Here is a 22,126-nt window from a genome sequence, read left to right as displayed (position 1 = left end):
TAATAATAGTGTAAGGTAATGGATACAATCTCAACCTCAGATGGGAATGGTTTTGATTCCCTATAGAATGCAATATAATCCATGGTTCAGAGGGAGCGTCTTAATCCAGGTAGCCCCAAAAGTTGAGAAAAGGACAAATATAGTGTACTTCTGTATAACAATCTTGGTAGAATTCTAGACTTGGCTCGTATAAAAAAATCTGCTCCGGAAGAAGCTGACAAGCTCAGCGAAACGCGTAGAGCCGTGGGTGTAGACACTGAGAAGCTTTGCTAGGAGGACTCGCTATCCTACATTGTCTCCCTCTCCCTGATCCGTGAGCCAGGACGTGACATAGGTCCGACCGGAAGTGACGCATGATGCGGAACCGGTGACACACAAGTTTACACGAGGAGAGACTTTTGAGACCAGGAAGCAGCGTATACCGATACCTCCAAGGCGCGAGACGTTCCCGGGCGTTCATCACCTTTTATGTGTTCATTTTATATGTACACAATGTGAGTACATATATTATTGTTTTATTGATTTTAGATTAAATTGTGTTGGTCTGCACAATCAGTCTTTTCCTTTATGTTTCCCTAAGATTCACCTTCCATACTACATCCCTGTGACAAGTCATCTACAATTTATCCTAATTCATCCATCTGAGTATTATCTCTCTGCTCATATACTCTGACCTTCTTGTAAGTAGGCATGGTTTTTTCAATAATCTATTGCCCGTATTCATTCACATAAACTGCACATATCTATACACATTCCGCACACATGCACTCACATTAATTACCACTCAGTAGCAGAATTTAACACCCTTTTTCAAAGGGAACAATAACCTTTAAGAATCCAATCTGCTAGCAAAGAAACTTACATATCTGCAGGATTTATTTGGCTTCCTATTGGTATTGTGCTATTCCTCATGATCCAATCAACCACAATACCACAATAGTAAAAGTTTTGACTATTTTCCTCTTTTTAAGCCTCAATGTGTAAGGACTGGGCATAGTTACAGTATATAGTCCGCATCTTCATGCTTTTCTTTGTATCATTTAAAAAAAAAAAAGAAGGCAGGTGTTAGCATATTTTAGTCATTAGACACAAAACACTTTTCATCCTTGCACTGAGTTCTATGACATCCTCACAAAATATGGCTAAAGTGGGTAATTATATGTCCACAATAATAAGGGAGATATTCTAAGCCCCATGACAGGCTCATACAGGTCGGGGTTTTTAAGACAACTGCTACAGTATACGTGAGTTGTTTTCTATGGGAGAGGATGCCCAAGCACATGCCATTTATTCGTCTCTAATAAAACAATAAATAATGTCTTTGAATGAATACTCTCAATGGTTCACACAATACAAAGCTGCTGGGTGATTCACAGATGTTTATGGTATATAGTGATTAACTAGTTTATTTGCTGGAGAGAAAAGTCCTGGAAAAAAATAATCTTGCTCTGTGACAGGAGTGGCCAAATGCTGTCCTCAGGGGCCACCAACAGGTCAGATTTTAAGGATATCTTTGCTTCGGTACTGGTGGCTCAATCAGTGGCTCAGTCACAGACAGATTCTTTGACAGAGCCACTGATTGAGAAACCTGTGCAGAAGCAGGGATATCCTTAACCCTTTGCGGTCCAATGTCGGAATATATCCGACAAAATATTTTACAGCTTGCGGTCAAATGTCGGATCGGGAGGAGGGGGGAACAGGTGGAGTGAGGCGCCGGCAGCCTCACACGTCCCCCGCTGCCACCGTACATCCCCAGCATTCCCTTCTCCCAGCAGCCGAACTAATACCCCCCCAGCCCTGCACCGATTCCCCCCCCCAGCCCTGCACCGATCCCCGCTAGCAGCCCTGCACCCCAGGCAGCACCGATTCACCCCAGCCGGCACCGATTCCCCCCAGCCCGGCACCGATTCCCCCCAGCCCGGCACCGATTTCCCCCTCCCCCCCAGTCCTGCACCGATTTCCCCTCCCCCCTAAGCCCTGTACCGATTTCCCCCCCTCCCAAGCCCTGCACTGATCCCCGTCAGCAGCCCCGCTCCCCAGCCTGGCACCAATCCCCCCAGCCCAGCACCGATCCCCCCAGCCCAGCACCGATCCCCCCTAGCCCGCACCAAATCCCCCCCCCCCCAGGCCCGCACCGATCGCTGCAGGCAGCCCCACGATGCCCCAGCAGTTGACACCGGAGGAAGGGGAGCTGTGAGTGTGGTGTGTGTGCTGTGGGTGTGTGCAGTGTGCTGTGAGTGTGTGCAGTGTGCTGTGAGTGTGTGAAATGTGCTGAGTGTGCTGTGAGTTTGTGCAGTTTGTGCTGTGAGTGTGCGCAGTGTGTGCTGTGTGTGCGGATCATGCTATAACGGGGTTGAGCTACATGTGTTTTTTTTTTTAAAATTTAAATTAAACCTGTTGGCACACTTAAAATTAATTGGACTGCAAAGGGTTAAACCCTGACCTGTTGGTGGCACTTGAGGACTGGAGTTGGCCTCTCCTGCTCTATGGGATATTGTGCCACGAATTATATAGTTACTTTTTGTAACAACTTATATAACAAGGACGCTTTAAATGTTTACTGTAATTTGAGAACGTATTGTAGTGTAATTTGAGAATTTATTGACATATGGTAACGTTAGATAATGATTTGACTACTATAACAGAATGTGGTTATCTTCATGCAGAATGGTGACATGCAGCAATGCTCGAATTCTAAAGGGAAAAGTTCATGAGTCACACAATGACCATTCTTCAACGCGTCATTGAGAAGAATATGGGTCGAGAGAACAGTCGTCACCAATCAGTATGGGCGAATTTATTTATTTATCTTATTTATAAAATATTTTACCAGGAAGTAATACATTGAGAGTTACCTCTCGTTTTCAAGTATGTCCTGGGCACAGAGTAAAACAAATAATACATGGTCACAAGTACAGTTACATAAATGAACAAGGTATACATTATATACAAGACATTGCGTGCCGAAAGCATTGATGACAATGGCCTTTATCGACAGCGAAAAGGTCTAGCATTGAGTACCATGGGAAGTACTATGTACAGTAAGAGTTTGCAGAAGGGAATCACGGAGAAGTATCTTTGTGTTGTACAGTTTGAGGGCATCTCAGCCTACTTTATGTACTCTATGTACTCTTTGATAAAGTCCCTTCGCGGGACGAAACGCGTTAGAGGTTTTTTCTATGTTCACCATTTTGTACCAATAAAGTTTTTTCTATTATAACGCTTGGTTGAGCTTCATGGAGCCTTTGCAGTGACCGCCGGGATCTCTCCTCTGTTTCAATTATTCTATGTTCAAAGAGCCTGTGGTAACTCAGAATGGTTTGACAGCACAGTTGGTTTATACAGTATCAGAGGTCCACGCTTAGCCCTTACCTTTTCACCACAGTGACATTGTTTTATACAGCCAAAGACAAGAGCTAGAATGTTAGTGTACAAAATAAAGCAAATTGAACTCAGTAAAAATATTTGCAACTGGATTGGAAACAAGTTGAAGGATAAACAACAGAGAGTTGTAATAAAAGAAACCTGTTCAGGTTGAGCTAAAGATGTGAGTGGATTATCTCAGGGATCTGTACTGGGACTCCTGCTTTTTAACTTGTTTATTAATGACCTTGAGGTTGGCATCGAGAGCAAAATCTCCATCTTGCTGATACTATATTGTGTAAGGTTGTAGGATCAGAGCAGGATGCAATTTCTCTCCAGAAGGACTTGGATAGACTGGAAACGTGGGCAGGTAAATGGCAGATGAGGTTTAATACAGATAAATGTAAGGTTATGCATTTGAGTAAAAAGAATAAACAGGAAATTAACAAATTAAATGGGGATAAATTAGGGGAATCCATGATGGAGAAGGATTTAGGAGTGCTTGTAGGCAGCAGGCTTGGCAATAGTGCCCAATGTCATGCAGTAGCTGCAAAGGCAAACAAGATCTTATCTTGCATTAAACGGGCAATGGATGGAAGGGAAGAAAACATAATTATGCCCCTTTACAAAGCATTAGTAAGACCACACCTTGAATATGGAGTACATTGTGGGCACCAATCCTAAGAAAAGACATTATGGAACTAGAGAGAGTGCAGAGAAGAGCCACCAAATTAATAAAGGGGATGGACATTCTAACTTATGAGGAGATTTATTTACATTAGAAAAGAGGCGTCTAAGAGGGGATATGATAACTATACACAAATATATTCAGGGATAATACAAGGATCTTTGAAAATAACTTTTATCCCAAAGATTGCAGGAAAGGAGATTTCACCAGCAACAAAGGAAAGGGTTCTTTACTCCCATTGGATGACGTCACATACTTGACCTAAAATGACTATGTCACATGGTGTACTACAAGCAATTAGATTGGGGAATTGGTTCCCACGATCTGATTGGCTGAAATACCATGGGACGCTGGCCATCTTGGATTTAGAGACATCATCTTAAAGGGAAATGAAGCACAGCAGTTCTGATTGGCTGGCATCATTCCCTTATAATGACATCATTAAAAAAAATTAAAGTCGGCACATGGTTTTAACAGCCAATCAGATGGCTGTTAAACCAGTTCCAGTCCAAATGTGATGTCACAAGCCCTATTTAAGGCCGTGACACCTCATTTGAGCCCAAGAAGACGACGAGACAATATCGGTTGGGATCTACCATGGGGCTTTTGGATTACAATAAGAAGATAGAAGATTAAGAAGATCAAGAAATAATGACAGATGAAGACAGAAGAAGCTGATTAAAGAAAGAAGAAAGAAGAATTGGGTACCTGATCCGGATCTTCATGGCGGATGGCATCGGGTGCCGTTTGTGGCCTTCCTGGTTCATGAGCTTCCTGTTTCCCCGGGAGTCGGAGGGCCAGCGCTTCTAATGATAAGTAATATACAGTATTACATGTTTGTAAATGTATTTTTTTACAGGTTTTAACATTGGATGTGTATTTTTATTTTGTATTTTTTGCACATTAGGACAATAATGTTTTGGCATTTCTTGCTTTGTATTCATGTTGATTTTTGCGATGCCAGCTTATCATGTGGATGGCATTGTTTGGTATTTTGCTGCTTTATTTAAATAAAATGTTGGCGATTGATTTTCGATTTAATTAATGATGTCTTGTGTTGGCTATTGCATTTAATGATTGTGTTTCAGATATTTTTTAATCATTAATGTTTTTATAGGTTAATGTTTCAATTAATTTATTGCTATTGTATTAAATAATTGTTTTGATTGGTTACTGTTAAAATTAACTCTGAGTTGTTTTAATAATTAATTGGTTTGATTGGTTACTGTTTGAAATAATTCCTTGTTGTTTTATTAATTGCTTTGATTGGTTAATGATTTAATTAATTCATTTTTGATCTGGTTATTGCTTGTATTAATTGAATTAGCTGGCTAGTGTTTTTATTTAGTGAATTGTGTTTTTTTGGAGTTTTGTAATGTTTTATTATTGTATCTTTTGTGCATTAATTTATTTTGATTAGGGTGCCCATTGAGTGCTATAGTGGCTTATCATGCCCATAATATTATATGTGTATGATGTACCACTATACTACTCAATGTGTACAGTATAGTGGGTCCGGGGTGGGTGCTTAGGCCTTCCGGGTGGGTATCGAGCCAGGGTGGGTTAACCCCTTAATTACTATAGTGGTTATTAACTGCTACGGTGATTAAGGGGTTAGGGGCTGCGGGGACCACCTGGAGGCCCACGGCACCTAGTGGGGACCACCCAGAGACCCTCAGACACCTGTGTGCACTCCCCTCTTGTGCACTGTGGGGCTTGCGGACACCTGTCAGGCCCGCCGGGGACCCAGTCATTCTGGGGTACGAATCCTGTATGTTAAAAAAGAAATCATGGTTTTACATTATGGGGAACACGGGGGGTGGGTGGTCTATTGGTGTTTATTATGTAGCCCTGGCTTGTTTAGGCTATCAGTCTGCACTCCTCCTGGCAGTAATCCCTGGTAAGGGCAAGTTGCCAAGAGTAATCAGTGTGTCAGAGAAGGTAGTGTAATCAGGCCTGGTGTTCAATCAGGGACAAGGGTTGGTTCCTGCTGGATCTATACTTAAGGAGTTGCACTTCCTGAATTTAATCAGTCTGCCTCTACCGTGAATGAGGCAAAGTCTTCCCTTGAGCTGTGTGCAGGGCTCTGCATACTGTATGCCCTCCCTTAGGGGAGCGGTGGGAGACTGTTCCCCTTACTTTACCACAGAGTAAGGGAAGAGCTAGGACTGGTCCTGGTGCCCGCTGGCTGGGATTGTAGGTCCAGGGACATCCTGAGGGTGTAGGCCCTAACTTCTGCTGGTTGACTGCTGTGCTGTGTGCATAGAGAATAAAGAGATACTGTTTAATATACTTCTTGCCTGAGACTGAAATCTATCAGGAAGAAGGACCAACCATGGGGCCCTCAGACACCCGTGGGGACAACCATGGGGCCCTCAGACACCTGTGGGGACTACCCGGAGGCCCCCGCCAGCCTTTGGTATCAATAGTGTGCTGAAAATGTTTTGTTTATGCTTTTATGCATGTCTCAATTTCTTTTGCGCCTGCGTTTAGCTGGTGAAAAAGATGTCGAGCTTTTATAGTACGATCAAGTTATCACTGCTTTGTGAATAGCTGTCACTGGCAAAAATCGGAAGGTTTGCCATTTTTTGGCCTATCGTCCAAGTTTTTTTTCTGACTGTTTTGGGGTGATAAAAAGACATTATTGCGTGATACTGCACTGTGTGTCACTGTTTTGTGAATAACAGAGTTGGCAGTATCGCATACTCAAGAAATTTATTACCCTTTAAACAACTTATCACTGCTTTGTGAATAGGCTCCTATGTCTTTACCTCTTTCCTGTTTTTTTCGGCATCCCCATAAGTAAAAAATACAAACATTTTGAGATAAAAAAAATAATAATCAATTTTAGAGTTCTACTCACAGGATCAGGGTTCATAAGAAAAGCCCCACAGTTTCTGCATATCCCTGCGGGCACTAATACAGCCATTTGAGCCTGACGTTCTTGTTCCTGGTACTTGGCAGGGTGAATGGTACCTTCCACTTTTGGCTTCAGTAGAATCATACCCTACAGGGACAGCTTCAGCAAGTGCTAATTTGTACATATGGGGATGAGAAAGATTAGAAGGTAAAATACTGGCATAAACTGATGTGGCACCTTTTCCTCCAACCTATGTGAGATCATACAGCTACCGTGTGTTCTGGTGGGGTGCGTACCTGTGATGGGGTAAACAGGAGGCCTTGAGATACTCCGCGGTGGTATGGGGAGACATCAAGACTGGTTCTCAGTACTGTTCTTCAATGCGGCAGCGCCTCAATCCAGTGAGAATCCTGGTGTAACCAGGATGGTCCATACTGGCAACTCATACAGCCACAAGATATAGTCCAACTGGGTTTTACTAATGGCATAGTCAGGTTCACAGCATCCATCACCATGGAGCAACACTCCCTTTGCATAAGGCCCTGTAGGCCCCATCCAGCTCCGCTATCACTGATGGCATTCAGGATAAAACATGCTGCCACTCCACAGAGGGAGGGGAGACAGACTCTTTACTTCTGAGAGATTGTCAGTATCTATTCCCTTGGTATGGCTCGTAACCCTGCCCCATAACAGGGCAGGTCTGATCCTGACAGGCATCACATCTGTTGCATGTGTCCCAGCCAGTATCCTCTCAGGGATGACACTCTCAGGTTGTTGCTAGGCCCGCCCCTGGATACAGTAACAATGCATCCAGGCTGGAAAAACAAGTTGGGCCTTATAAAAGAGCTTATTCCTCACAGAACCTGTATCTAACAGGAATTATACTGTTAGGGCTCAGAAGAAGGATAGCGGACAGAGGGCTAGGATATACTGAGATTGTTTTTATATTTCAAAATTGGGCCTCACGTTTTTTAATCTCTCACTCAAATGTAAAAACCAGCATTGGCTGGAATACAGTAGGCCAATTCAGTTTGGTTTTATATTCTGCGTACCAATTAAAAAACCTAGACTGTATGGATGTCCTGAGGTTATATTGGGCCAGATGGAAACCCTAGCAGTGAGATTTTAGCTCATTCTTCCTATGGAGACTTTTGAATTATTGAATTATATTGAATTATTACCCGTTGGCTTAAGTACTCCCTTTTTTTAAGTTCTCTCTAATTTCAATATGTAAAAGTAATTTCTTTTTGTGCAGATTTTTGTGTGATACTTTTGTCGTCTTGTTTTTTTATTTGCGTTCCAAGACTGAAGAAACACATAGAAGGCTATTATTGTCTTTCATTCTAATTGTTTAATTGACTTTCTACTCATTTGCTGTTTAAAGTTTCTAACCAATGTTTAATGTAATTAACATATTTGGATCTACAGTAGCCAGCAGCATAGCAGCATTATCTTACTTACTCATAACACAGATTGCATTATAATGCTGGGTTGCCTTCGATTCAACAGCATTGATAACATAATAATATTACATCAAAACCCATCATAACATGACGGAGGTTAAAATAACCCTGTTTATATCTGTAACTCTGATTCAGTTTTGTTTAACTTGGGGTAGCAAGTGAAGTACCATGAAAAACGAAATGTATACGCTTAAGTATAAGATTGGGGGGATTTGAAGAACACCTTCCACATTGCCTACTAATAGTTCTCATCTCCTTCTACCTTGACTAGCCTGAACATTTCAAACCATCTCCGTCTCCTTATCCTTCTTTGATATTCTCCTTGGGATAGGGGCTCAAAAATACTGGGTTCCATTCCATCAAAAAGATTTGTTTAAAGCTGCAGTTCAGTCTTTTTTTTATTTTTTATTTTTATTTATTTTTTTACTTCAATAGTTTCATGTGTGCAATCTCTAATTACCTAAAGAACTGTATAGCTGCCGGTCAATTCGTTCTCCATGTATTGATCGGCGAAATTTGGTGACATAATTAGTGAAGGGATCTGTTTATATTCTGCTTCAGTCCGTCAGTGGAAGCTCATGAATATTCATGAGCACTCCTGCACTGACATGTGCAAGAGGGAGGGCAGGGCTGACAAAGGGGTGTGCCAGGGCTTGTGACAGGACATGAAGGGGCAGTGCCTTAGCAAATGCTTGTTAAAGTAGAATACAAGAAAATTGGTCTTTCAAAGTTGTTTTTTTTTAAAAACAGAAAATGCTAAAAGTACTTTTTTCTTACTACAGAACTGATTTATTAAAAAAAACACACATGCAGGATATTGACTGAACTGCAGCTTTAACACTATATCAAACTATATCATCTATCTCTTTAATAACTTTTTCAATCCCCAATGTCTCAATGTCACATAGGCCCATGTTTACTAAGCATTGTTCTACCATAAGGCCTTGTTTATACCAAGTGCTGCAAGGCGTCAGCGCTATTCTGTGACATCACGCAGCGCTGCCGCCCGAGCAGCAAATGATTATACCGGGGAGGGAGAGAAGAGGAGGCTTGGAGGCGTGGCCATGAGTGGTGCGCCCTCATTGGCTGAACCGCTCACGTGCAAGAAAAAAACAAATTCCAAGTCTCTTACTCAGCCGTCCGCTTTGCAGTACGGAGCGCTGCGACCGTCGCCAGCAGTATGAGCAGTTTCATTGGAGTTAGGAAACTTGTTTTGGCGCTGCGCGGCACCGCTACACGCGACGCTGTGCGCGTTTGTGGGTATAATCACGGCCTAAGACACCTCCTGGTACTGGAAGATCCCTTACTCTCCAATGGCTTATACCATTGCACCTTCTAATAAATATGGGCCACACTGTTATACCTAAAGTATATTTTAAGGAGCCTTTACACGGCATCTTAATATTGTGGTTCAAACTCAGCTAAAGGGAAATAGACTTGAAAGGGAAGTTAAAACACATATTCCAATGTTACCAACAGGTTTTTATTAAAATTGGTAGCTGAATCATGCCACTCATTTCTAATTCATGTTTCAACAAACAGCAATATGGTCTTTTTAAGACTACGCAGAAAATTGTTCTTTCATAACGATGCTCAATGGAAACGTAAAATTGGAGTAACCCTTCCATTCATCACATACACCTTTTGTGGAATAAATAATACATAAAACGCAAACAGAGCTACATTTCCCTTAATAGAAGCTGTCGTTGTAATTTTAAGCACAAAGGCAGACGTGGATGACCCTGGCCAATTCTTGTTTTAAAAGGATTAGCACCTTCTTTCCTTTGAATTTTTGTTGCGTTTATATTTTTGGCACACAGAGCCCAGCTCCCGAGTTTTAAAATAATGTTTCCTTTTTACTCCACAGTATGTATAAGGTCTCAAAAGATCTTTTGATGATAAAAGTGTCCTAATGACTTTCACATGGACCGAAAAACACCACAAAAAGGAAATGTTAGACTCGTCCCAACCAACAAGGCTTGAGTTCTGTTTAAAGTGTTTTAAAGTGATGTCTATATCTAGAGAGGTCAGACAGCCAGGAACGCACAGATGTAGCTGGATTTACTGTCTCTGATGGCCGCAAAAGGGAAAGTCACCGGCACCCGGAGACGTGTCTGCCGCGATCGCGCAGCGGGAGTTCCATGCTTGCTAATGGGATCTCCTGCGGCATTAATCCTCCAGTGCCACAAACCACCATGGTCACTTGACCGCGGGTGGCAGCGGCACCTAAGACAGTAAGGATAGCTGTGTCTGTTCTTCATCATGCATGTAATTGTATGCGCATGTACAGTAAACGTGAGCAGACTGTGTGTATGTATATATATTTTTTGTCACGATAGCATGATTCAAACTACTTATTTATATTTCTAATGTGTGTACGTTATCAAGAAAAATAGAGCAGTTGGATAAATCTGTAATTCATTAGAACAGCTTTTGTCTAGCCTGCTATGTTATATTTAGGGCAGTGTAAAGAGAGTCATATACTACTGAGAGCAGAGTGCCACGCTGCCGTGAGAGCAGAGTGCCACGCTGCCGTGAGAGCAGAGTGCCACGCTGCCGTGAGAGCAGAGCGCCACGCTGCCGTGAGAGCAGAGTGCCACGCTGCCGTGAGAGCAGAGCGCCACGCTGCCGTGAGAGCAGAGTGCCACGCTGCCACGAGAGCAGAGTACCACGCTGCCGTGAGAGCAGAGTGCCACGCTGAAGTGAGAGCAGAGGGCCACGCTGAAGTGAGAGCAGAGTGCCACGCTGCCGTGAGATCAGAGTGCCACGCTGCTGTGAGAGCAGAGTACCACGCTGCCGTGAGAGCAGAGTGCCACGCTGCCGCGAGAGCAGAGTACCACGCTGCCGCGAGAGCAGAGTACCACGCTGCCGTGAGAGCAGAGTGCCACGCTGCCGTGAGAGCAGAGTGCCACGCTGCCGCGAGAGCAGAGCGCCACGCTGCCGTGAGAGCAGAGTGCCACGCTGCCGTGAGAGCAGAGTGCCACGCTGCCGCGAGAGCAGAGTGCCACGCTGCCGTGAGAGCAGAGTGCCACGCTGCCGTGAGAGCAGAGTGCCACGCTGCCGTGAGAGCAGAGTGCCACGCTGCCGTGAGAGCAGAGTGCCACGGTGAAGTGAGAGCAGAGGGCCACGCTGCTGTGAGAGCAGAGTGCCACGCTGATGTGAGAGCAGAGTACCACGCTGCCGCGAGAGCAGAGTACCACGCTGCTGTGAGAGCAGAGTGCCACGCTGCCGCGAGAGCAGAGTACCACGCTGCCGTGAGAGCAGAGTGCCACGCTGCCGCGAGAGCAGAGTACCACGCTGCCGTGAGATCAGAGTGCCACGCTGCCGTGAGAGCAGAGTGCCACGCTGATGTGAGAGCAGAGTACCACGCTGCCGTGAGAGCAGAGTGCCACGCTGAAGTGAGAGCAGAGTGCCACGCTGAAGTGAGAGCAGAGGGCCACGCTGCAGAGAGAGCAGAGTGCCACGCTGCAGAGAGAGCAGAGTGCCACGCTGCAGAGAGAGCAGAGGGCCACGCTGCAGAGAGAGCAGAGGGCCACGCTGAAGTGAGAGCAGAGGGCCACGCTGCAGAGAGAGCAGAGTGCCACGCTGCAGTGAGTGCAGAGGGCCACGCTGCAGAGAGAGCAGAGTGCCACGCTGCAGTGAGTGCAGAGTGCCACGCTGCAGTGAGTGCAGAGGGCCACGCTGCAGAGAGAGCAGAGTGCCACGCTGCAGAGAGAGCAGAGTGCCACGCTGCAGAGAGAGCAGAGTGCCACGCTGCAGAGAGAGCAGAGTGCCACGCTGCAGTGAGTGCAGAGGGCCACGCTGCAGAGAGAGCAGAGGGCCACGCTGCAGTGAGAGCAGAGTGCCACGCTGCAGAGAGAGCAGAGTGCCACGCTGCCGTGAGTGCAGAGTGCCACGCTGCAGAGAGAGCAGTGTCACACTGCCTTGACAGCAGTGAATATAAAATGATAATCGTTAGTGTTAAGTAACCAACATACTGCTTATGTATATATTTTTTATTTATGATACCTACCTTCATATCATTATCCAATATTTCAAATTTTTCTATGATGGGTTAATTTATAACTATAACACATTTTTACATTTTTTTTTAGGTTTTAATGTGGTTCTGCAACTATGTATATGATCTAATGCAATTTTTTTTATTTTGTTATGTTTCAGTTTAGTTGCTTATTTGATATTTAATGCTTTGAATGTTGGACACTTAGGGCTCTATGCACTAAGCGCCGAAAAAGTGCAATCGCCAAGTGTTCCCTATCGGCATGATTTTGGCGATTTGCCCTCGCAGTATTCAGTAAGGGCCAAATCCCTGCCGAATCTCTGGCGAATCACTGCGAAAGCAAAACGCCGATGAGCCGGTGATAAAAAAGCCTGGCTCCCGATAACCTGCCGATAGGCCGTTTCTGCCGATATGTGTTTGCAGCAGAGAGAGACCCGTCACTCTCTCTGCGCAAACATCGGCACATTAAAAATCTTTCTAAACAACGTTTACTCATAGTGTACATGTGCAGGGGGTCTCCGGAGCCGAACCGCATTGGTTTCAGGTCCGGGGACCCCCTGCTTCCCGAGATACAGGCCCCTTTATGAGGTGCTGGTATCCCTCTGCATTTAAATGTCCCGATCACGTGACTGCGGAATGTAAACAAACCAGAGGGATATTGGCACCCCATAAAGGGGCCTCTATCTCGGGAAGCAGGGGGTCCCCGGACCTAAAACCAAAGCGGTTCAGCTCCGGAGACCCTCTGCACATTTACACTATGAGTAAAACACACATATAAATAAACAATCATTCCAAACCTTAGCGGCTTACCGCTATTGTAGTTAAGCAGCCTTAATGTATTTTTAATAATATTGTGCGGGAGCAGTGGGTCCCCTGAGCTGAACTGCATTGATTTTTGGCTCAGGGACCCCCTGCTTCCCGAGTTACAGGCCCCGGTAAGGGGCATCGGATGCCAGTGTCGCCGCCACTTTATAGAGCCCACGTCGCGTCTTGGACGCTATAAAGATGGCGGCGACATTGGCCTCCGATGCCCCATACCGGGGCCTGTACCTCGGGAAGCAGGGGGTCCCTGAGCCAAAAATCAATGCGGTTCAGCTCAGGAGACCCCCTGGTCCTGCACAATATTATTGAAATACATTAATGCTGCTTCATTACCATAGCGGATAGCCGCTAAGTTAATGAAGGGGTTAAGGCATAATAGCATGTTTATTGGGGACAATTGCCCCCAATAAACATTGCAATGCACATCATACACACCCTGTGCCCCCAACAACCCCTATACCCACATTACATATATTACATTTTTTGGATGCACAGCAATGATACTAGAGGCCAGCGGTGGCCCTTGGGTGTTCCCCGCAGGCCTGCAGTACCAATTCTGTGCCCCCCCAAAAAAATACAACAACACAAATACTTTACAATAAATACACCCCCCTAAAACCTACAATACAGTAATGGGCAAAATTACTATTATCCACAAATTGATAATAGTCCATTTAAAAAACATAAAGAACAATAAATACATTAAATACATATTGCACTCACCCATGTCCGGCTGCCACGATGAAGGCCATCCTCATCTTCATCACCGTCCATGACCCCTCCACTGCCGCAAAACAGAAACAAGAATAAAAACATCCAATGTAATGTCCCCTAACCCCTTAATCACCATAGCGGTTATTAACCGCTACAGTCATTAAGGTGTTAACCCACCCTCACCCACCACTTGGGAGGCCTACAATCAAAAGCCTCAAATGCCAATCAAAACATTGCATTTACATTGTATACATGATGCATATAATCTATGCACCTTGCACACTCTGCCAATGAATGTTAACAATAAAATATTCCAAACAAAATACCAATACATCCAAACAAGTATACTATTTAAACCAATCAAGTAACCATAAATCAATTTGCATTCATTAATTAAATCACTAAACAATTTAAATTCCATCCATAACAATTAAACAATTAACTATTTCAATTGTTAAACAGAACAAGTTACCATCATACAAAATATAAGTACCAAAAAGAATACAATATACAAAAGCAAGCCTCACCCTGACCTAAAGTACACCATACAAGACCAAAAATTACATCTATCTAATTTTAAAATACATTACACACACATTTATGCGTAGCAGCATAGCCAAAAACATTTTAAACACAGCAAAACAAGGTTTTATTAATATGAAGTTTTTTACGCGTCAAAGGACAACTGGGAGCTAATTTTTGACCTATATTCTGAGCTTTGGGGAAAATGATCTTAGGATTTAAAGGTAATAGATCCATTAAATCTTTGTCCTTTCTCAGAATAGGCCAATATTTGCGTAAAGTTTGTTTAATGGCCGGAGCCATCTGATTGTACTGGATAATGAATGGTATATTCATGTGAGTATTGTTTTTTTGTTTATATTGAAGAAGGGTACTTCTATCAATTTGATCAACTTCAGAAATGACTCGACCTAATTCTATAGATGAATAATAGACCTCCTGCCTAGACATAGCTTCCTTGTCCACTGGGTGTGCTGCTGCCTTCTGTTGGCTCTGGGTTCCTCTGTCTGTCTGTCTGTCTTCTTGTTGCTCCTGTCTCTGTCCTTTATAGCTTGCTTCCTGTCTGTTGTTTTTGCCTTTGCTTGAAGTCAGATTCCTAATGCACATGCTTCTGATATCCTGATCTGTTTTCTGTACCTGTACCATAGAAGTCTGTTCACAGTAAAAGCCCTTGCTGGTAATCTGGCTTGTCCCTGTTTGTTCCTGTTCTCAGTCCCTGCCCCCAGACCTGTCCTTGCTCCCCTGTACTGTTCCAGTCTCCTCATTGCTGACCTCTGCTTGTTACCTGACGTCTCTACATGCCGCCTGCCTCGGACCTCTGCTTGTTTTCCTGACTGCGCTGTCTGCCGCCTGCCTCGGACCCTCTGATTGTGACCCCTACTACGCATCCTGCTGTTTCGGCCACCGAGATCCTACCCCCCACAGGAGTCTACCGTGACAGAAAGCAAAGGCCACTTCTGGATCTCGCTGGAACAGATTCTCTGCCTTCCTGCTTCAGCAGACCCCATCCGCTTGGAGGAAGATAAGTACTTTTTTGTTTTGTTTTTTGAAATCCCAGTTGGGATCCTGAAGGTTTTGTTGCTGCAAAGGTTTCTGCAGGGTTTTTTGTGCCACTTTCTCCCTGAGAAGAATTCCCTTTTACAAAAAAAAACCCTCCCTGCAGTACCTGTTTGTGCCATTTTCAGACTTTCATTACCTGGACAAGAATTGTCTCTGCATTGTGGGTGGGCCACTGCAGATTTTCAGACTCACATTTCTATTTAAGACGGTTACCTTGATTTACTGCTTTCCCTGGTTGGACCACTGCTGTTCACAGTGTCCTCATTTCAAAAGACAAAAGTGCTCCCATTATTTTGTTGCTGCATGCTTTGATTTTCTTGCATCTATAGTTTTTCATATGATTGGTTCTAAGGTTTCAGGTTTACCTGCAAGTTCCCCTAAAGTTTGTTTCTCTGCAACATATGATATCCCTATGCCTGATATCAAAGGTTTCAGATTTGACTGCAGGGTTCTCAGTCTGATATTCCTATGTCCGATGTCAAAAGTTTCAGATCTAACTACAAGTTTTCTCTGTATTAGTTTCCTGCTGTCTATGATATTTCTATGCCTGATATCTAAAGTTTCAGATTCAACTGCAGGTTTTCTTTGTCTATATGATATCCCTACGCCTGATGCCTAAAGATTCAGATGTAACTGCAGGTTCTCTCTGTCTGTATGATATCCCTACGCCTGATTTCTAAAGTTTCAGATATAACTACAGGTTTCTCTGTCTATGTTTTTTCCTTGCATTTATAATCTCTGTGACTGATGTTTAAGTCTCAAAGGGTCAGCTCTCCTATCTTGTGTCTCTCTGTGTCTAATATTCCTGTTGTTCATTCTAATGCTTCTGTTTTAAAAACACATTTCCTCTTTACTGGTTTCTTGGGAAGTGTGGTTTAATTATGGCTCCCACTCAAACAGTCTTGAGCAGTAAATGTGAACACAGTACCACTGATTCTTCAGAACTTCTCAAAGCAAGGAAGAAGAAGAAAAAGAAGGGAGGCATTACTGTGGAAGTTGCAGAAGGAATTAAGAATGAAAATTTAACCTCAGAGTCTGCATTTGATGAAAGAGATATGCTGCAGCTTAAGGCAACTCACAGACGTATCCCAAGAATAGTGGAAGAGAAGAAAGATGCTCCTACTCAGACGCTTCAAGCTGCACAGAAACGATTGATTGTCTGTATGGACGTTTAGATAAGGAGCAAGAAGCTAATTGTGCACTACAAAACTGTCTATCCTCAGCAATTGCTAAGTGTGTTCTACAGGAGAAAGAAAAAGAGCAGTTGGAGAGTGACCTGGATGGCATTTCAGCTGAGCTGGAGAAGGCATATACTGATGCTGCTGAGAATCGGCGCCTCGCTTCTAAAAGTAACGAATTCCTGGAAATCTCTATGAAGGAAATTGACAGGCTTAATACAGAGCTTAAAGTCTCCCAGGAGGAGGTTTGCTACTTCAAAAAAGAGATGGAAGTCATTCGGGAGGAGAGATGCTACTTGAAAACAGAGATACGTTCTATGAGAGACGCCTCCGAAGAGTTAAATAGTAGGTTTGAAATTATAAACCAAATGAGTAAGAACTTCTCTGTCCAAGCCAGTGAAGGAGATAAAAGACTTCATGAATCAGAAGAGGAGAAGAGACTATTAATAGAAGAAAAGTCAAGGATGCAATTAGCGCTGGAAAAAGCAGAGGGTGACTGGGAAAAAGAAAAATATCAGTTGGAGAATGACAGGTTGATCTTGTCAAGTAAGCTGGAGAAGGCCTACGCTGATTCTGCCCAGTACCAGACTTTCATGGCTCAAGTTGACGCAGCACTGGAAGCATCTCAGAAAGAGGTTCACAGGCTTACTACAGAGCTGGAAGCCTCTAAGGAGAAGAGTTGCCACTTCAACACAGAACTGGGTTCATTGAGAGAAATCTTCGAAGGGTTAAATATTAGTTTTGAAACTGTAACACAAGAGTGCAAGAATCTCTATGTCCAAGTCAGTAAAGGAGATAAGAAACTCCATAAATTAGGAGAGGAGAAGAAACAGTTGGCCCAGGAAAAGTTAGATGTGCAAACAGCACTGAAGAATGCAGAGAGAGTGCTGCAAGAAGAGCGTGTCTCCCTGGAGCGGCGCACACAAGCAGAAAATATGCTGCAGAGTCAGCTGCGAGAACTGCGTACACATCTGCAGGACACCAAGGAGAAATGGGTGAATGCTGAAGAAAAGCAGCGAGTTCTGCAGGAAGAAAGTTTCCAGACTGCCTACAAAATAAAGATGCTGCAAGATTATTTGAGTACCCAGTGTGTCCCCAAAGAACAGCATGAGGAGCTGAAGGCCACACTGAGCATAACCAGAGCCTCGCTGGAGGAAGAGCTGAAAACTCGAATAGCTGGTTCTTCATTGGGTGATGCCACGAAACGGCAGTCGCAATATGAGACCACGGAAAGTGAATATGTCCCCTCTGCCGCATGTGAAGAGCCTCATGTATCTGTTCCCGATGCCCCTGCTATGACGTTACACGGATCCATGGTGAAGTTCCTTGCTATGCCTAATATTCTTGATGCTGATGCCAATGCTCTTGCGATGAGGATAAATGCACCTCTCACAGATTTCCCATCAGCACTTGACGTACACATTAAGTTGGCCTTCCTTCAAGATTTCCCTGAAGAGCCTGGAGGGTTGTCCGGAGTTGTTGTTGATCCCTATGTTCCTGCAAAACATGGAGTGTTGTCCGAAGGCCATCGTGAGTCGGCCTTCCATCAGGGACACCTTGCTAAACCAGGAGGGTTGTCAGGAGGATCTACTGGCTCCTCTGCTCCTGCTGTGAAGACAAGCGCACGTTCTTCCGTTTATCTACGAATATCTGATGCGTCCTCTGCTGAGCCTGTGACCTACTCTGCAAAGTCAAGCTTACTGCTCACAGATTCTCTGGTGTTTGGGTTGATGCATCCTGACATTCAACTGTTCCGAGAGAGAATTGAATTCCTCTGTCGGCTTTCTTATGGACTTTTTCAGTCTATACCTGTGGAGAATTCTCTGCCCGCTGACAAACCACCAGAGGTGGGTCACCTTGAGTCCACTTTTCATCAAGGCCTCCGGGAAGAGCCTGGAGGATCGTCCGGAGAACGCTCTTGAGAGGGGGGAGTAATGTCAGGATCGCCTAGACCTCCTGCCTAGCCATAGCTTCCTTGTCCACTGGGTGTGCTGCTGCCTTCTGTTGGCTCTGGGTTCCTCTGTCTGTCTGTCTTCTTGTTGCTCCTGTTTCTGTCCTTTATAGCTTGATTCCTGTCTGTTGTTTTTGCCTTTGCTTGAAGTCAGATTCCTAATGCACATGCTTCTGATATCTTGATCTGTTTTCTGTACCTGTACCATAGAAGTCTGTTCACAGTAAATGCCCTTGCTGGTAATCTGGCTTGTCCCTGTTTGTTCCTGTTCTCAGTCCCTGCCCCCAGACCTGTCCTTGCTCCCCTGTCCTGTTCCAGTCTCCTCGTTGCTGACCTCTGCTTGTTACCTGACTTCGCTACCTGCCGCCTGCCTCGGACCCCTGCTTGTTACCTGACGTCGCTACCTGGCGCCTGCCTCGGACCTCTGCTTGTTTTCCTGACTGCGCTGTCTGCCGCCTGCCTCGGACCCTCTGATTGTGACCCCTACTACGCATCCTGCTGTTCTGGCCACCGAGATCCTACCCGCCACAGGAGTCTCCCGTGACAAATTTCTATCGATGAATTTGTTCTTCAAGTCACAAGCTTGCAAATGAAATATCTCTGTAGTTGAATTATTATGTTTTAATCTTGTAAACTGCCCTTTCGGTATGTTATTGATCCATGTCGGGTTGTGATGGCTGTTGGCATGCAGATAATTATTTGCCTGAACTTTTTTGAAAAAAGTTTTCGTGTGTAATATACCATCCATAACATAAATAACCAAATCTAAAAACTCAATCGACGTGTTACTTGAAGTAAAAGTAAATTTCAAATTAAATGGATTATCATTCATATAACTGTAATGCTGAAAAAGTTCCAATATATGTATATATATGTTTGTAATATGTATATATTTATATTTATTTCACATACTATATTATTAGGTATCATATAGATGCACATTGTTATATTATTCACTATAATGCACTGTAACATATGTAGTTTGACACTTGTCAATTGATTATATACATAGATTATACTAATGTTAATTTTCACTTATCACAAGTTATTATTTATATTAGGTACGAGTTAGGCCACTGTGACTAGCCACTCTATCATTTTAGATTGCATGCTGTCTATCCCTGACATTAATGAATCAGATTGTTATATCTATGACTTGTGTTTTTTTCCCATTACAAGCTGATATCTTTCAGCTAGTTATCACGTTTGTTGATTGTTTCAGAGGTGTAATTTATCTTATGCTAATTATTATGTTTTGTTTTGTTTTGTTGCTATGTTCATGTTGCTGATACATGACGCAGTTTAAGAAATGCTTCACTGCGCATGTCCGGGACTTTATAATGGTACCATGTACCTTTAAATCTTTTCCCATAAATACACGGACACACATGGACTTTATTCATTCAATTTTACCCCTGAGGAAGGAGGCAGAGGCTTCCGAAACGCGTTGGGTGGTCCCTGATATTTCTGTGCGTTCTATCAGCAGTCCTGACCCCCGCAAGCCGTGCGGTGCTGCTTCTTCATTGAAGCATCTTTGAATTTGCCGCCATTAGCTCCCCACGCCACTGCGAGAAGCTGGTGATCCTGCGGCTCGACTCTCTTGACTACACGTGGCAGACATCAGAGACGCGCAGGAGCTACATCAGTGCTCTATGAGAGGGGATACTCTCAGATTATCCACTGCCATAATACACTGGCGACACACTTTATTAGAGCTCGGCTAGTCCCACGAATTCGGGTATACCCGGGTGTATTGAGGTTTGTGACTGTTTTCTGCCCGAGTGCATTGAGGTATTTTCCAGGCAGGGATTGAAGCATTTTATTCCCGCTGGCTGCAATACTGCACAGTATATATATATATATATATATATATATATATATATATATATATATATATATATATATATATATATATATACTGCATTACAATTCATGAATTTATGCCATCTGGTAGACACGCGAAGCATTGCAGCCTATTAAATCCTAATCATTATCATTTAACAGATCAGCCGCCCGTCAGCCAGGCATGAACCCAGGCTGGGAAGGCAAACTCAACGGGGCTTGTCAGAGGTGAGGAGCGGCGCATTCCAGGTATCTGCCAGGTACATACTGGGTATTTGCTCGAATAAAGTGTGTCGGTGCAGTACCATCTAGGCTCCGGTAAGCGGGCATTTCAGCCAGTCACAGAATATCGTTGGGACCTTTAACATTGTCAAATTTGTCTTATATGTTTTTTATGACATATTAAATGTTTTTTATTTAGTCATCTGTGTGGTTCAGCAACATTGTTAGTCATTGTTCGTTTGTCTTGAGTGTTTACAGTATTATACTATGTTTTCCTTTTTTATATTTCATGTTTGATCATCGTCTGCTGAGATCATCATTGAATCTGCCATACGCCATCTGGTTGTATCTTCACTTTTTTTATAATATTTGTTAGCGCCATTGATACCATTACAGTTCTATTGCTATCATCTGACCAGGGGTCAGAGGTGTATCTAGGCTGCTTTTCATCTATATAATTAAATATATTTTTCTTCTTTTGTATTTTTATAATATATATATATATATATATATATACAGTGGTTGACAAATCACCAAAAAATCTACTCGCCACACAAAAAAATCTACTCGCCACCTGGTACCAAACGTGTGTTGCTTGGGCCAATATTTACTCGCCCGGGGGTTAAATCCACTCGCCCGGGGTGAGCAAATGTATAGGTTTGTCGAACACTGTATATATATATATAATTTTTTATTAGCGCTACCTATTGTGTTCATACCTCTCTATTTTCACAAGGATAGTAAGTCTGGGGACATCTGTACAGCATGTCCACCACAATTTTCCTATGTGACACTGGTCAATATTCTGTCATACCATGGGGAGCGCAGGTCAATATAGAAATATAGAAAAATAGAAAAAAATACAATAGTGCAATATGTCTGTAATATGGTGAGTTCTGGTCTATAAATCTGAGAAATGAGTCAGAGTATTCTGTGTGTCCGATTTTTGTGGCTGTTATGCCTAATAAATAGTCAATTTTATTTTGCCTCCAGCCGTTGACATTTTCTTGCTGTGCTCTACCTCCTACCTCTCTATTTTTGCTTATCTTATCGGTATTGAAGCACGTCTAACGGATCCAAGGCACGTTACATACAGCAGCTACCTACCTGCATCGTGAGTACATCCCTGCAGCAGCTTTTCTTCCTCCTTCGCCAGTGCGGTCACGGTAGTCCACTCACCAGCAGCAGTTCATCGGGAAGGGACACTGGCACCCGATGAGGGGTGCTCCATTGCTGCGGGGCTCAACTCTCGGGTGGCCGGACCATCTTGTCTTTTCCCACTGTCTATTGCCTCCACAAGGACATCAGGTGAGGTGGTTACCCTATTATTCCACACACATTCTGCTGATTAGGGGGGGGGGGTGGAGCTGGAGTTGAGCACCCCTGATATAAAGTATCAGTATGAAATGTAGTGATCCTCTATATAAGGATGGGCAGCTTGG

The sequence above is a fragment of the Ascaphus truei genome, chromosome 1 (genome assembly GCF_040206685.1).
Source record: "Ascaphus truei isolate aAscTru1 chromosome 1, aAscTru1.hap1, whole genome shotgun sequence".
In the NCBI taxonomy this organism is placed as follows: Eukaryota; Metazoa; Chordata; class Amphibia; order Anura; family Ascaphidae; genus Ascaphus; species Ascaphus truei.
Note: the sequence above shows the minus strand (reverse complement) of the source record.